Source organism: Alosa sapidissima, chromosome 2 (genome assembly GCF_018492685.1).
Source record: "Alosa sapidissima isolate fAloSap1 chromosome 2, fAloSap1.pri, whole genome shotgun sequence".
In the NCBI taxonomy this organism is placed as follows: domain Eukaryota; kingdom Metazoa; phylum Chordata; class Actinopteri; order Clupeiformes; family Clupeidae; genus Alosa; species Alosa sapidissima.
The window spans coordinates 11,062,833-11,076,214 of record NC_055958.1 but is presented as its reverse complement, the minus strand read 5'-3'; the positions used below and the strand labels follow the sequence as shown (position 1 = coordinate 11,076,214).

Below are 13,382 nucleotides of genomic sequence, written 5' to 3'. Positions count from 1 at the left end.
GGCAACAACGACCCAACCTGTAAGAAATCGAAAGGACGTGAGTACTCGTTCATTCAACTTTTGACCTATAATCCATATTGAGCTTGCAGAAACCACAATCAAATCTTCGATTTTTCAACGACAACCAGGTGAAATAGACAAATTTAGCCATTTAGCTCCATAGACCCCCATTGTTTTTGCACTTATTCGTGATCTCTTCAATGCCTGCAGAAGTCCCAGCAGGGTCAAAACATTGCATTAAATAATTGGGAGTCAAAAGCAGTGACATTATATTTTTCAATTGAGTGGCTTCTTCATGCCTTCAACTTGCACATTGTGCAAAAAAACGAAAATCACTAATTTGAAAAAAAAAAGCTTAAATTGTGTTTTGCCCGATTTCGTCTAGGCCATCTTGCTGCTGGTTTTCATATGGCGGGTCACATTTAGTCTCTGTTAACTTTACCTTTAATTGATAAATGATCTTGATTATTTTGGAATCAGCGTGTGGCCTCCCCATTCATGTTTCATGCATCGAGCCAGCATGTCACATATGGGGGCTCGTCCGGGATTTTTTCCGTTATTTGGTAAGGTAACTTAATTTTCCGTGAAGTAAACTGTTTTGAATTGGCCTTACTGATGGGCGTAAATTGCCTGTGCAGTTAATTGTAAATTGGGGAGACTCACGCTGAAATTGTTTATTTGATACATTCAATTGACAAGTTAGCATTTGGTAATTTACTGAGATTTCGGTTGGCAATCTAATTGATTGAGGTTTTGTTATTTGATTTGCCGTGGAGGAGAGCCATTTAGGGGCTAATTGCAGCTTTTGTTACGTTTCGCTGCAGGTAAGACGTGTATGCATGGTAATTTGGCGCAGGTGTAGTTTAGTTGCTAATTGGGGGGATGGTAGGTTAGAGCCTACCTGAGCAGATGTGAAACCCTGCGCAAGGTGAAGAGCGCTTACGCTTGGGTGTTATTTTGTATTTGTTTGTTGTGTTTGGTGTGTCGAACGCGCTGCTTGCAACTCAATTGCATGAGGGCACACTGAAGACTAGGCAGTGGAAATATTCAGGGCTGTGGTTTTCAGTTAGATGCGGGGCAGCTCTAGTCTTGTGGGTTATTGGGGTGGTTATCTGCACCTGTGTTAGGTTATCGGCGGATTGTACACTGTTTCGTATGAGCCATGGTTTTTTGAAGAAAAATCTGATTTGGTAGGCATTTTCGGGATATTTGCGCTTCCATCGGAGGCATATTTGGATGGATTAACTATAGCTCAGTTGCGCAAAGTTGCTGAGCATTACCAATTTGATGAGACTCTGCCGAAAGAGTTAAAGAAACAAGAACTAAAAGATCAGGTAAAATCAAAATTGGTAAATATGTTTACCAATTTCATTATAGAGATAGGCTTAGCCCCTGAGCCTGTAGTTCCAACAGCGGCCTCTACTCCTACCCGTTCAAATGAAGGGTCGCGTTCTGAGGCAAATGCTTTAACTTTTGAGCAACAAATGGAGCTCTTGAAACTACAACTGGAGCAAAAGGCAGCAGAACGTGAGAAAGAGTTGGAATTAAAGCGTTTAGAACGTGAGCAGGAGTGTGAAGTGGAGCTGAAGCGAATAGAAGCAGAGCGTAAAAAAGTTGGGAATATGAACTAGAGCAACAGCGCATTGAAAGGGAAAAGGAGCGTGAGTGTGAATATGAAAAGATGAAACTACGTGACCCGACAGGAGGAAAGGGAAAACGACATCCAAAGAGAGCGCTTAAGACCTATTGCTGAAGGGAGAATACAGAACGATTCGGGTGTTAATGGCATAGACAGGAGCCTTTCCAATATGATTAGGTTTTTACCCAAATTTAGTGACCGTGATCCCAACATCTTTTTCTCACTTTTTGAGGGCATTGCAGATGAGCGGGGTTGGGGTGATTCGAAGCGTACCATGTTGCTCCAGACTGTTTTATCGGGCCGAGCTCAAGATGCATATATTGCTTTGTAGGTGACTGAGTGGAGGAGTTACAGGTCAGTTAAAGAAGTGGTGCTGCGGGCTTAAAGGTAAACTATGCAGTATTGGCAATTTCCTTACTGTTTTTTTTGGTTTTTGCTTATTTTTCGTTTGGTCTGTCATGACAAATGGCTGAGAAACTCCATCGCTACCTTTTTCTAGCCGATGCCTGGCGTGTATGTGTATTTGAATGCAGTAAAGCAATTCGTTACACTCGTTATACTTCCTGACACTGAGGCCGTCGGCCCGCTGGCCCACAGTTGCAAGGGTGGTTTTTCCGCTCACAGGCGCTAGAGGGAAGCGAGACGGCCACCATTCAACCCGAAAAAAGTCATATTACCATTCCAATGACTCTGAAGCTGGTAAATGAAGGTAAATTAAGCTAAAAAAACTTGCATATTAAGCTAAAAAACCTGCATAGTGTGGGCTACATTCAGCTATTCCGACATGCCGCTACTTAGACATTGGCGTGTAATTGTCGAAGTGGCGGCATTAACATTACTTTTCAAGCGTCCCACTACTGCGACAATTTCTTTTCCCATTGTCGGAGTAGCGACACTTGACCTTTTTTTTTTCAAACATCCTGCCATTCCGACACAAGGTCATTAACAGGATTTTTCAACAGAGTGGACTTTTGCAAAGTAGGCCTAGGGTGGGCCTTTATTTTTTTTATTCCAATATGGGCAGTATAGCCTAGGCCTACAGTAATCCCAACTTTAAACAACACACGATTTCATCACAGCTCAGATGATTCATGGCAAAAAAACAATAAAAGGCTACATTGATAAATAGCAGGGGCAACAGGATTGGATTCTATAATAGCCTATAACTTCAACCGAAAGGTTAGTCGCGTCTCAAGGAGTCCAAGAGTGCGCCTCACACACACCAGCTCCGTTGAACAGGATAATGCTTCTAAATGTTGGGACTGATGGACACTGAACTCTGGGGTTATTTGAACGTTCGTTGTGAAGTGGTTTACTGTAAAAGGAGCGTCGGATATCCCGCCTGTCTTTGCACAATTATAGGGCCATGATAATGCATGCGCTAGCCTAGAGTCGAGAGAAAGAAGACTAAATAAATATGCAGACATGTTATGTGCAATTAAACAACTGCACGCATGACATATAAAAGATATATTCCTAGCCTACATTATTGTGTAGCCTAGTAAATTGAGTTTATCCAACCTGCTGGCAAGCCAAAATGCGTTGCACATGGCTTTATCATTGTCCTCTAAAATGCAATATAGGCTAAGCAACTTGAATATATCGCACATCCAGTTTGAACACCCTGATGGACACTGAACTCTGGGGGTTATTTGAACGTTCACTGAAGTGGCTTACTGGGGCGTAAGAATTCTGCCCGTCTTTGCGCAATTGGCCATTGATTGACGGCCGTTAATTAATTAATATAGGTGGCCTGCACACACAGAGTTTGTTTGATGCATGGAGTTTCCGACCGTTTTCCCCCGAGAGCTTAGAGAATAAAATGAGGAGAGTTACCTGTGTTTTACATAATGTGTAACATTTATTCACATGGCCAGTTCAAAATCACCTGAGGTTTTGACTGAAATGTGTGCCGATATCAATTATTGGGAAAAACATTGTTTGGAGTGGATGGCGGGTGGATTGTTGATGTAGCTGCAGGTGCAGATGACATGACTAGACTACAGCTCATCCATGCATCTAGGATGTTGGAATTTGATAAGATACAGGAACTGCAGAGATAAATTGAAAATGAGGATTGGTAATGTCGGAATAGGGGTACTAAAAAAAATCGGAGTAGGGGCATGTCTAAATAGAGGCATGCCGTAATAACGGTATGTCGTAATAGAGGGTTGTCGTAATAACGGGATGTCGTAATAAAGAGTGAACCCCCATAGTGTGCCTTTAAGTCCTGGAGTTCTATAGTCAACAGATCAGAAATTGGCGAAAAATTGGGTTTTTTAACCGCTGGTGTTCCTCCGTAAGTGTCAACACATTTGAGCAATTGTGTGATTTGATAGTCTTGGAACAGTTGAAACGCATTGTTCTCGAATGGCTTGCAATTTAATGAGCATAAGGTTAAAACTGCCGCTAAGGCTGCCGTACTTGCGGATGAGTATACCTTGACTCATAAAGGTGGAAGTAATGAGTATATTCCACACAGGGTCGTTAATTACACACGGGATGAACAGTGGTTAAATCGGTTTAATGGTAATAGTGGTCAGGCTGTGGTTAGACATGAGCAGGCAAGTCGCAGTAAAACCGACTCTGAAAATAAGTGTCACTACTGTCTTGAGTATGGTCATTGGAAGAAGGAATGTCCATTGCTTTGAGGTAAAAATAAAAACAGGTCTAACTTCAACCAACCGCACTCAGTTAAGGGGGTGGGATGAGTTGCCCCTGTTCAACACTCTAGTCGCACCTCTCAGGTAGGGTTGCCAACTTTCTGAAATGGAAATACGGAACAGTGAGCGCGTTGCCGTGGGGGGTGACATGCCCCCATGGAAGAAAATTTTGAAAAATAACCCCTGAAATGATGACTTCTGGTGAATATTGTGGAAACATTATAGAATATTATAATACAGCTTATTAGGCCTACATATTTATAGAATAGCAAAGTAGGCCTAATCAATATACAAGACTGAACCACATAGATGTGAAATATAAAGGCTATCATGACCATTTAGCCAACAATGAACCATGGATTTGTTTAGTTTATAAAATGTTTTATTTTAACTTAAACAAATACAACATATAACATTCAAAATTCATCAGCTTAGACTGCATTTTAAGAAAAATAAACAGTTTTCTGTAGCCTTGTGCAAACGTATTCAATAGAATTAGTCTTCTAGAATGTTCTTTCCAGTGCAAAAAATATTTTTTAATTGAATTAGACAACATTTTAAGGAAGTGTAGTGCAAATATGTTTATATAATTATACTTCCATTATAGTTGACTTTCTTTCCAGTGCAAAACAATAATACATAAAAAACTGCTGAAAAAACAAAGAAAATATAAAATATTGCATTCAAGCAATACAACAGAAACAAATAAACCTCCAAACTAAGCACATTGTGCACCTATTTTTTCCATGTATACTTTTTTTGATTTCTTGCAGCAGCGAGTAGTTGTTTGTCCTGCAGAACTGCACTGTAGAACTCTGTACAAGACATCTCATAATTCAGAGTGATGATCAGCTCACTTTTTATTAGTCCAACTGAACATTTGTTTCGTACATCTGACCATTTATTTTTCATTGCCCAGAACACCCTCTCCACATACCCAGTGGAAGATGTGACGCTGAGGACAAAGGACACGACAGCAAGGATGTTTGGAAGATCAGCTGCCTGTAGAACTGCCATCCAGTTCTCTGCTGTTCCCTTGGACACCCAGTCATCAGTGAGATGCTTTAGAATGTTGTTGGCAGTAACACACTCATCATAAAGCATATCCATGGAGATGTTTTGCCTGCCAACCAGGTGAAGCTGCCCAATGATCTTCTCCATGCCATCATAAGAGATCCTCCCAGATGTCAGAGAGAGGGACTGTAGATGGAAGAGCCAGTTGTCTTCTGAAAAATTGAACCATTTTTGTACATTATGGCAGTGTTTAAGAAGGCTGTGAACTCCTGTCTGGCAACATCAGATGGAGAAAGATGATGAAGCTTTTGTTTAGTTTGGTAGCCATAGAACCCATCATCTCTTCTCTGAGAGAGTTTTGTCAGAAAAGAGTGCATGATGACATAGAGGTCAGCTGATGTGGTGTCATTCCTCTTTTTGACCACCTCTTCAAAGAGGGTCAGGATGTTGTTACAAAAGAGGAAATACACCTCCACAAGATCAGGCTCATCGTCCTCAAGCATCAGCATCTCTTGTTAATTTCAACAATGTTTGCAGGTGCCTTGGACAGTCAACACCTATGCTAATAAATATAAGTATATATACTCTTTTGATCCCGTGAGGGAAATTTGGTCTGCATTTATCCCAATCCGTGAATTAGTGAAACACACACAGCCCACAGTGTACACACAGTGAGGTGAAGCACACACTAATCCCGGCGCAGTGAGCTGCCTGCATCAACAGCGGCGCTCGGGAGCAGTGAGGGGTTAGGTGCCTTGCTCAAGGGCACTTCAGCCGTGCCTACTGGTCGGGGTTCGAACCAGCAACCCTCCGGTTACAGGTCCGAAGTGCTAACCAGTAGGCCACGGCTGCCCCACAATGAAACAGGACTTGAGAGCAGTCCAGTTCTGGAGCAGGTGACTGATTGCAGGGTTGAGTGACAGCCATCTGGTCACCACATGACGCATGACTTCATGGAACTCGACATCACACCAGGCACAAAACTCCTTCAGGGACTCTCCTTTTTGCAGAGATGGAAAAGAAACAGTAGACCTTCAGAACTAAATTTTCTATGTCGACTGAGAGCTGATCCAGGGCGTATTTTATGGTGTTATGGACAATATACGCATGGCAGTTGCCTCTGAGGAGATCACTGTTGGAACTTTTTAATTTTGAGAATACTGAATTGTGGATTCCATAATTGACATGTGTATTGTCTGCACTGAATGCAGACACATGATCCAAAGTCAGGCCCAGGTTTCCAAGAGAGCTCCGAATTGTAGTGACAATTCCCTCAGCAGATTCATTTGGATTTTCAACAAAATCTTGTTGTTCATGACCCCGCTCTCTGCAGTGAAAAATTGTACAGCCAAGGGAAACATCTTGCGATTGCCCTTGTTAGATGCATCCGTTTGAATAGAGAATGGATGTGGGTTCTCAGCACTTTTTAATTTGGTGATCACCTCCTGTACTGCCTTTGGGGCAAGGACCTCTGTGACCAGTGCCTCTGCTGTTGTTCTCCCACAGGACATCTTCTTGACAATATTAGAACCACTCAGTGTTCAGTGACAGAGCTTAAGCCCACAATCCAAACTGTTGTAGCTCAAGTTGTGGTTCACTGTATGATACACATGTGCTAGCTCAGCAGCTTTGACCTGTAAAGAAAGAGATACAATTTCACTATTTGTAACCCTATGCTTTGTGTGTAGGCTTAGTTATATGAACTATTTGTATAGCCTACCTAATGAGGTGGTTGGACTGTATGTTTGTAAAAGTCTATCTGTGTGTGTGTGTGTGTGTGTGGTTTATTCATAGGCCTTTTTAAACCTTGAGCTATCTAAATCCATAATTATTTCCCTACTCCAGAATCCTTATTAAGAAACCCATCAGAAAGGATTGACACATTATGAGACGGGAGGGGGCAGGAGACAGGAACACAAGGGGAAACCTGTACTATCTCTTTTAAAATCATTACTTTCTTATATTTGAGTTTTATAAATCCACATGATTACATACCATATCAGCCTCTGACGTCTGACGGACAAGGAACCTTGACATCGTTCCCTCCTGTGCCCGCAGCCTCTCGTTCCTCTTGTGGTTATCTCCTGATGCGTGCTGCTTAATATCACACACTCTGCCGTGACGAACAGAAAAAACACGATGGCATATGGTACAATTGGCTTTATATTCATTTTCCCTTACGCATTCCAGCCACGGGTAGTCATTTTCCCATTCAGTTCTATATTTTTGTGCTCTTTTCTTTTTCGCCGGCTGCTCGGATGTAGTAAAAGGGCATTCCCTGATGATGTTCCAATATGTTAAAAACTCTATGCTGGTCATAGACAAACGGGGAGAAACGCACCGTCGGGGTTTTCTTATCATACAAATGACGCGGTCTTCATTCATAGTCTGACATATATTAGAAGTTATTTTAGAGTCTGTCCTGGATTTGCACTGAACAAAGTGTGTTCCGCATCAGTTCAATACGGAACAAGACTTTTATGTGTCAAATTCGGGACGATTCCGTATTATACGGAACGGTTGGCAACCCTACTCTCAGGCTGTGCAGGTGAAAAACCCACCAGAGGGCACTGCCCCTGCAGTAGGTTCAGGCTGCGAGGTGTCTGACCCTCCTGTTGAAGGCCAGTGTGCGCCTGAGTCCGCTGATGGTAACTTCCGTGAGGGCTATGGCCCGTTTATAACTGATGGTTTTATTTCGCTTCTGGGAAGCCCAGATAAAAAACCTGTTAAAATTCTTTGTGACACTCAGGCTACGGAGACTTTTGTGGTCAGTACAATCCCACACAGGAAATAGTGTTCTTATTCGGGGCATTGGTATGCAAATCATGTCCGTTCTGCTGCACAGGGTCGTACTAAATTCCGATCTTGTGCAGGGTGAAGTTATTGTCGGGGTGCGCCAGGGCTCAACATTAACTTTTTGAAGTGGTTGCCAACTGGGCAACCAGGCTTGACGTTTTGGTTGGCAGACCCCAAAAAATGGTTGCCCCAATTTTAACGTCTGATGAAGGGCTTGAGTGGGCCCGAAACGTCACGGTAATTAAACTATAACTTGGGAGCATATACTGGTGTTGCGGACTTTTTTCCCCTCTCTCTCATCGTAAGTGTCGGGATGTGCATGCGTTTTTTCCTCTTTATACTGCCCCAATTTTAACACCCTGATTTTTTCAGTTATTTATGTTTGTGCATAAAATTGACAATAACACCGTTATTCTTTCAATAGAAAATTGCATTTATTAACAAAACAAAGTACAGAACTTGTACAGAAGGATGTTAAAGTTTATAAAAAATCTAGAATGTCGTCGCAATTTGATTTGTCCTGAGAAGTTGGTCGCCTGGTTCTCAATGCAGCAGACCACCAAAGGTCAATAGGTCCCTCTGCATTGAAGGCCTCCATTGTTGGCCCCTGCAGGGAAACAAGCATCAGCTTGTCCACCATCTCCACATTCAATGTTGGCCGCCAGTCTGTTTTGACTCTTGTGAGGCAGCTGAATCCCCGCTCACACACAGCTGAGGATACTGGTAGAGCCAGTACTACATTGTACAGGCTCAGGATGTGCCTGAACCTCAACTCATGGCCTCCATAGCAGGTATCGGATATGCTTCGCCACTTTGTATTTGCAATGAATGCCTTCAGCTGCATCCACTCCGAAAGAGTGTCCTCCCTGTTGCAATTTGCTCTGTTCAGCACACTTACAAAGTGACCCCAAAGATATTCTACCTCTTTAACCCCATGCACAGCCAGCTCTGCCTTATCTCTTGGCCATTCTTTCACATCAAAAACCCTGGCAGACGTCAGGACGGTTAAAGACAATGAGTTTCTATCTGTGCCCATCCTTTTGTTTAGATGCTCTAAAATTATATCTAGGACTCGATTGTAGGTGTTGTCAGGGCTGTAGTCAAGACCACCTTTGTCGAGTCCAAGACCAGGACTAGTCGAGACCAAGTCAAGACCGAGTCCAAAGAGGTTCGAGTCCAAGACAAGACCGAGTCCAAAAAGGTTCGAGTCCGAGTCAAGACCGAGTCCAGGATAGGAAAAAAAGTCTTATGCATGACAGTATCAAGACAATCATTTTGGGTTATTATTATTATTATTATCTAAAAGCAAAAACAGTGTGAACACACCCAGGATTTGTAAGTGTAGCCATTCCCCTTCTCCAATATTATTATAGGGCTGTCAAACTATTAAAAATATATATTTTGAAATGAATTAATCTCGATTAAAAAGTTCCTAAAGCTTCTTAAATGGCATAAATCACAAAAGCCTACATGTCAAAGTGCCCTGGCTCTCACAGTTTATAACTGGTCAGTAGTGGAAATCGGATAAATCCGCAATCTCCTCTAACCTCGTCTTTGTTGCCTTCCTTTTATAAGTTTCTTATATTAAAAAGGATATCAGTTATCTTCAACAACGACCCTTATGTACCGGGGTTCACAATACATTGATACATACATTGTCCACCACCCCAATAGTGAATAAATATTTAGAAACATACATTGTATATCAGCAAAATATAAAACATCATTTATATCAATACTCTGTAGAAAAATATATCTGTAGAAAAATATATAGAAAGATAGAAAAATAGAAAAATATATATACTTGACACACAGTTTTAACAGGGACCTACATAGCATACAATCATCTAGACAGACGCACTATCAAGATGTATAATTAGCTAGAAAGTGATCTTATCTTCGAGTCTTCAAGGGATTTCTTTTTATCATGTATATAAGCAGAACGTTGCACTAACTCCAGATAAAGAATGATCTCTAGACCTTAGACATTATGGTACCAATATTAGACTATGACACATGTCTTTCTCACATATCTCAGATCCTATATGAATATTAACATTCACAGTCATTAATCCCACAAACAGTATCTCAAATTATCACAAGTATGGTCTTATATTGAACTCTTCATTTAAGTCCCCTATAGGGTGAGTGTATCCAGTGTGAAAATCGACCATAATTCCCTTTTAAGGAGCAAGTTCTCCTTATCCCCACCTCTTATTGGGCATTTCACAGCTTCTATACCAATGTATCTTAATGAAGCTACATTATGCTTGGCCTCTTTAAAGGAGAATTCCGGTGTGATATTGACCTAAAGTGTATTGAAACATGATACCGAGTGTGAACGTATGTCTCATAGCCCATCTCGGCTTGTCCCCTGCACTCCAAAATCTGGCACTAGTTAGCCGATGCTACCAACAGCTTTTTCAATAGTGGTGCTTCGGCATCGGGCTAGCCATGCAAATAAATCTCTGTTTTACACCCATTTACGAGGCTCAATGTATCTCCACACTTCATTGGTAGACTTCCGAGGGCCCTGACATTTAAAACGAGACATTCATTTCAGTTTTATCTGACACACATTATCCTAACCCTTTTTTATCTGACAGTGTAATTCCATAAACATGACTGTTGGCTTTTCACCTGATGTCTGAGACAGATGTTTTCCTGAGACCTGAAGCCTTTTCATCTGATGTCTGACATCTGACATCTGAAGATGTTCTACACCGTAGTCCTGTCTGAACATGAGGGGAACAAAGGGTTATAGGAACTGAAAAGGTTATGTTCTAGGAATTGAAAAATCCCTCCTGTGCAAAAGGAACTTTTGACTAGTACTCTAATACTAGTATTGACAGATGCAGTGGTGATTCCTAGCAAAGGTCTCCTCTGCACTGTAGCTTAAATATTATTATTTTGCTGTGAATCGCTTTGGATAAAAGCGCCTGCCAAATGAATAAAGGTAAATGTAACTACAAAGGCCTAGGTTTAGGCAGAGACTTTCTAATGAGGAGACACAGCACTCAAAAAATCCTCCATAGAAATGCATGGAGTTAGTTTGTAACGCCAATATGGCAGTTTTCTACACATATCCCACCCCTTCCGCAGCAAAACGTCAACATGTGAATACATTGAGCCAAGCATGTGTTGTGTTGTGAATACATTGAGCCAATCATGTGGTGTGTTGTGAAGACATCGTGCCAATCTTGTGTTGTGATCTCGCCGCTGGAGCAAGATTGGTGTCGTGAAGCCTTACGCACGCACATTTCTGCTGAAATAGATGCTTGATAAGTGCCCAAAAAGCGTTGCGATATGGCCACGGAGTGGAGGGACTTGCTAGCCTCGGTGCCAGCCGAACTTAGCCCCGCCCACAACATTTGAGGTTCGGAATATCGGTCTGGCATTGCTCCGTTGTGGAGCAACTATGCTCGAACTAGAGCTGTTCGGACCAATCAAATCGGGCTTTACGATAATGGACAGTTGAGCAACAGCGCCTCGTCTATCACGTCATCTGAGCACGTTTGCAACAAAAACGCTGTGGCTTGAAGGAGACAGATGGCTGCACCCCATATGGAAAAATGCATATTATTTCGTTTTATCACTGAAAACGATTATTTCTGAAAACTTTGGCCAAAGTTGAGAGTTGGGAAAACTCATGGTTTCACTTTCATCCAGGGAAAACAGCGTGTTGCATTATGACATATTGTTCCCTCGTTCGTTTGAAATCTCTGATTGACCACCTGTTCGAGGGATTTATGACAGCCTTATCCAGCTGTTTATAACATGTTTGTAGCATATCGGTGTTCAACGGAATTATTTTTTAAAACGGAGGGGATATAGGCTATCAGTTTTTTCCTAATAGCCTACCCTACTACGTATCTCTTAGATTTCCCTAATGAGTGCTGTAGGAGATATTGACGGCACAATAACTTTTACAAAAGACCAGAAAACAATGTTAAGGCATTTGTGGAGAAGAAGGATGGTTTGTGTGTTCTTCCTACATCTCACGGTAAGTTATTTCGTTGCTCTGATTGGTTAGGTCTATCCAATTGAGTGCAGAGGCATTCCCCCCCTGTATCAGTGGAAACACGCCCCATAATTACGTCCCAATGGAGCAGCATCAGATTCATATTCTGACTATATCGAGGATGGCTACGTCAGGCTACGTCTTGGCTGTTGCACATGCGAAAACAAATACATTTGAGTAAAGTAGTAATCAACAGTAGGCTATCTGCCTGAGGGATGGTTAGGCAACGAAATGCATGCCCCTACGTTTTTTTCCTTCTAATCATGAAACGAGGAAGGGACATAGCGTCCGTTTTTTCCCCAGTAAACAAAAAAGTGAGAGAAACAGCAGTGAGAAACAAATCAAGGAGCAGGAAGAGGGAGAGCCAGAGGAGTCGGTGGAGGTTGGAGAGAGGGCATGTGATGCAAGTCAGGGCTCTGACACAGAGAGGGAAATTCCAGAGGGTGAGGAGCATGAAGAAGATGGAGAGGAACAGCTAGCAAATGGATCCATGTGGATCAAGTACAGCACTATCAGGTTTGTGAAGAAGGTTCTTCTTACTATTCGCAAAGCAGTGCAATTACAATTTCATTGTAGGCCTACTGTGTGCCCTTAAAATGGTGCTTTCTGCTGTAAATAATTTTTTGTGTACATGTTGAAATACATGCAGGTATACATATACAAGTAAATACATGTTGTAGTTGTGCCCTATGTTTAGCCTACTGTTCATCCTCCTACAGATATCAGCAATTCCAAGAGTACAGCCCAACTTGAATATATTCCAACCACTTTGGAGGACAGTAGACGGACCTTCAGGCCAAACTGGTATAATCTTCATTCATGGATTGCGTATTCTGTCATGGCGGACTCTACATTTTAGCACACCAAATGCCCTAGTTGAACTGGCTTGTTTTATTGAGCCATACAGGGACGTTTTCTTTGAGCTCTTTAGACTGTGCAAGATTGCTGTAACTGCATCTGCACTCACTCTTGTACAAAATAAATGTATATATGATTTTAAAGTAAAATTAAGTTGCCATATTTTAATGTGGCCCTCTGGTTAAACACTGGTCCCTCCTTGGCCCCTGTAGTACAATTTGTCTAGAACCGCCACTGATCTCACGGTAAGCTATTTCGTTGCTCTGATTGGTTAGGTCTATCCAATTGAGTCTACACCCCCCCCCCCCCCCCCCCCCCCCATTAGTTGAAACACGCCCCATAATTACGTCCCAATGGAGCAGTATCAGACTCATATTCTGAGTAGAATTTG

The 13,382-nt window shown here is 42.0% G+C and overlaps 1 long non-coding RNA gene across 1 annotated transcript; it reads left to right on the top strand.

Moving 5' to 3' along the window:
- Positions 1-3,821: 3,821 nt before the first annotated feature.
- Positions 3,822-5,903, top strand: LOC121690036. Its single transcript, XR_006024975.1, has 2 exons — positions 3,822-3,938; positions 5,222-5,903. It is a non-coding gene; the product is annotated as an uncharacterized LOC121690036 (long non-coding RNA).
- Positions 5,904-13,382: the final 7,479 nt, after the last annotated feature.